General features: G+C 30.5%; 1 pseudogene; it reads left to right on the top strand.

The window, feature by feature from the left end:
- The first annotated feature begins 699 nt into the window (after positions 1-699).
- Positions 700-2,269, top strand: LOC108758538 (uncharacterized; annotated as a pseudogene).
- Positions 2,270-4,309: the final 2,040 nt, after the last annotated feature.

Raw genomic sequence — 4,309 nt, 5'->3', positions numbered from 1 at the left:
AAAAAAGTGGGGCCAGCTTCACAGAGGTAATTTATTTACCTTTAATTTTTGTTAACTACAGGAAACTTTATACAGGTACACGATCGATTATGCCTCCGTTTGTGAATCTCGACGAAGACGTAATCTCGATAGATAATTGTGAGAAAGAAACCTTATCTATAGAATTTAGTGATGCCACTAATCTGATATTTGGCTCGAAGTATGTCCAGATGAGAAAGTTGAGTTACACAGAGATTACAATTTTGAGCGAAACAGGTGCATTATTGAAAAATATTGTAATTATGTAATTATTGTGGAATACAATTGATACGTTAGATCAGGATGATTGTAACATTAAACGTATGAAGCGTTGGTTTAAAGATATGTTTCATAATGCATATATGACAAATTTCTTGTCGAGGTTTCTTCGTGGTAAAGTAAAGCTTCTTATTAATGAATCCAGAAAACGTCAAAAAGATTTTTCTCAAACGGTGGAATTTACGGAAGAATGTTTGGAACAAAATTTGGGACTTTGTCAAATTCACGTATTGTCAAATTTACATCTCTGTTTAACTGCAACGAACAATTTCCCAAGTCTGTCAGGAGCTATTGCATATCCATTTTGAAGTATTATATGTAATAAACACAAGTAATATTATTATCTAATTATTATTATGTATGAGGACTTTTTTACGAAATTCATTTTCAGGTATTATTGAAAATTGGTGCGACTCGTCGACTTTACCTCAACTGACTAAACTACTAAAAACTTTATTTTTGAAAGCTGGACCAGTTTGGTATAGCAACTGTATTAATTTGAATCATACTTTAAGACCGATTACACAGGCCTGCAAAATTGGAAGTGTTGAAAGGTGATTGGGATTTAACTATGTTTTCTTACGTAATTTTTCGCGCTGAATCCGAATCCGGCGGCAGAATTGCTCTATCACGTCAGGTTTTTGAGAAAAGTGAGGTTAAAGGTGTCAAAATTGACGTTTTTTGACATATTTGAGATTTTTTTGCTAGCAAAGTAAATTTTTTTTCTACTTTCGTTTACGCCATCTGAAAATGTCAACATTTATCTTCAAAATATATTTTTTTTAACGCCGTACGTTTTTTTTTCACCGAGATAATCTCTGTGTAGTCACACAAAGAAAAACATTTTTGACACAAAATGTTTGTGTGATTCCGCAGAGATTAACTATGTTTTCTTACGTAATTTTTCGCGCTGAATCCGAATCCGGCTGCAGAATTGCTCTATCACGTTGAGATTTCGAGAAATCTCGACGCGAAAAATTACGTAAGAAAACATAGTTAATCTCTGCGGAATCACACAAACATTTTGTGTCAAAAATGTTTTTCTTTGTGTGACTACACAGAGATTATCTCGGTGAAAAAAAAACGTACGGCGTTAAAAAAAATAATAAATGTTGACACTTTCAGATGGCGTAAACGGAAGTAGAAAAAAAATTTACTTTGCTAGCAAAAAAATCACAAATATGTCAAAAAACGTCAATTTTGATACCTTTAACCTTACTTTTCTCAAAAACCTGACGTGGTAGAGCAATTCTGCCGCCGGATTCAGATTCAGCGCGAAAAATTACGTAAGAAAACATAGTTAAATCCCAATCAACAAAACCATGCAGGCCTGTGTTATTGAAGCATCTTCTCGTTTGCCTAAGAAAGAATTGCAATCGCATTTGTATTTTTGACGACATTATGTTGAACAGCAATTTAAATGAGTTGTACAGGTAATTGTTTTAAATAAAAAGTAAAAACTGCAAACGGTGGATAATTTAATTTTTGTAGAGCACTCATTTAGGAATATGTCTGAGATAGCGTTAACTTAGTAGACGGTTGCTAATTATTACTCGTTTCGTTTGAGAGAGAAAAAATATTTAAAAGCTTTGTTATGTTTTCTTACCAAGTTTACTCCTGAAACTGAACATAGATGACATCGTAATTCGTATGATCAGTTAAATAGTTTTACGTTTAAAGTAATGGATCCGAGAAGATTAATAGGTAAACATGAGTCTATTGTCAATAAATTGTATAAATTTGATTAAATCGTATATTGTGTTATTTTTATCATATTAACACTTTATTCTTTTCAGAAAATGCTAAGGAGATCGACATTGTGGGTACACACGACGACAAACAGTCGAGACTTATGATATATAATCTATTTTATTTTGTAGATTATATAATATACTTAGTAAGACACACAACAAATACAAGATTGCCTATCTGCCTATGGGCAGGAGCGTTATTGGGAGACAAAAGAAATTAAATTTTATTCCGATATAGTGTAAAATTTAATAATATTATATAAAATATGTATTTAATAATATAAATGACATTTAATACATATTTAAAAATATATAACTACAAATATTTGTAATTATATTTTTTAAATCTTATTATTGATCTTTATAGTATATTAGTATGTAAAATTCAATTTCTCTTGTCTAATCTTATTCTGCATTACTAGTAAAGCATGCCTCTGCCCATAATATACAGTTCAATAATAAAATTAAAAAAATATAATTACAAATATTTATAATTATATATTTTTAAATATGTATTAAATGTCATTTATATTATTAAATACCATGGTATTTTATATGTTATTATTCAATTTTACACTATATCAAAATAAAATTTAATTTCTCTTATCTCATTCCCCGGCAGACTTCCGATTGAATCATATTCTGCAATACCAGTAACGCGTGCTCCTGCCCATAGACAGATAGGCAATCCGACTTACTGAGTATATTATATGTTATTTATACAAACTTACCTTTTTTAAAAAAGGTAAAAAAAGCGCTAAGCATGCGTGCTTTTCGTGAAGGATCATTTGGGCCGGTTTCACCAACGCCATTTACTTATAGCGTATTTCACTGACAGAATCGGTGCGCACTCAGTGCGCATTAAAGCTGTTGTACACAAATCGACATAAAAATGTATGTTTAATAAAAATATAGAAATAAATTAAACCACGAAATCCTTAATATATTTTATTGTGATATTTGATAAAATGTACATTGGGTATTTTATTAACTGAGATCTCTCACTTTTACAGTCAGATTAGGTTAATGTACCAACAGCTCTGCCAGTGAAATACGCTATTAATTGACCGTGGAACTGACTAATTGTTTTTGCTATTTAGTAGAATTGACCACCCATGATTGACAGTTAATCACCGATTCGGCTTAATCGAGTTGGTGAAAACGGCCCTTTCTGTATAATAACAAGGGAACCTCTCGAGGTGACAAATTCTGATTTTAATGAAACTATGTGAACTTGTAGCCTACATAAAGAGATGAATTTAGAAAATATCAGTTGAAGCCCAAAAATGGTTTGAATGGGTGAAATCACCCCTAACGTATATAGCGGTTTTCAGCTTTTTCCGTTATATCTCGAAAAATATTTGAGATATAAAAAAATGTTTTATACAAAAGTTTTACAACAAAAAAAAATATATATATATATATCAGCTGTATTTATTCGCGTTTTCGGAACAATTATTTACCAATTTTTTGTCAAAATTTTCGAAAAAAAATTGTAAAATAATTATTCTAAAAAAATATCATTGACGTGAGTAAATAGAGGTAATTTTATTGTAAAACTTTTGTATAAAACATTTTTTTATATCTCAAATATTTTTCGAGATATAACGGAAAAAGCTGAAAACCGCTATATACGTTAGGGGTGATTTCACCCATTCAAACCATTTTTGGGCTTCAACTGATATTTTCTAAATTCATCTCTTTATGTAAATTACACGTTCACGAAGTTTCATTAAAATCAGAATTTGTCACCTCGAGAGGTTCCCTTGTAAGTATCCAACTCAATTAATAGTAGTTTTAATTTTTCTTCAAGGATATTCTTATAATAACATGTATCATTCGTATAAAAGATTCGATATCACCAAAATTGGCGCCAAGTTAAATTCCACGTAATTCGGATATCAAATTATATAAATAATATTAACTTCAATGATATCATTCCTATAAAAGTAAGTCACATACTATTATTTAACCGACTGTCGAAATGACAAACACATATTGTTCTCGCAGTTATTTTTTAAAATTTGACGATAATTTATAACATATTGACGAGTTACAAAATGTTAAATAAGAGAGATTCATTGTTCAATGTAGAAACATCGACTGTGTAAGCTTGAATTCTCATTGCCACTCAGCTTTCTAACTTTGTGAGTATGTGACTTACCTCACAACAGTAAACGGTTCAATATTTGAGAGGAAAAACGTTGGAAATATGATTTTGTCATGCAATACTCCAATCGTTACGCTAGGGTGAAAGATTG

The sequence above is a fragment of the Trachymyrmex cornetzi genome, unplaced genomic scaffold (genome assembly GCF_001594075.2).
Source record: "Trachymyrmex cornetzi isolate Tcor2-1 unplaced genomic scaffold, Tcor1.1 scaffold1020, whole genome shotgun sequence".
Taxonomy (NCBI): Eukaryota; Metazoa; Arthropoda; class Insecta; order Hymenoptera; family Formicidae; genus Trachymyrmex; species Trachymyrmex cornetzi.
Note: the sequence above shows the minus strand (reverse complement) of the source record. Positions and strands in the feature narration are given on the sequence as shown.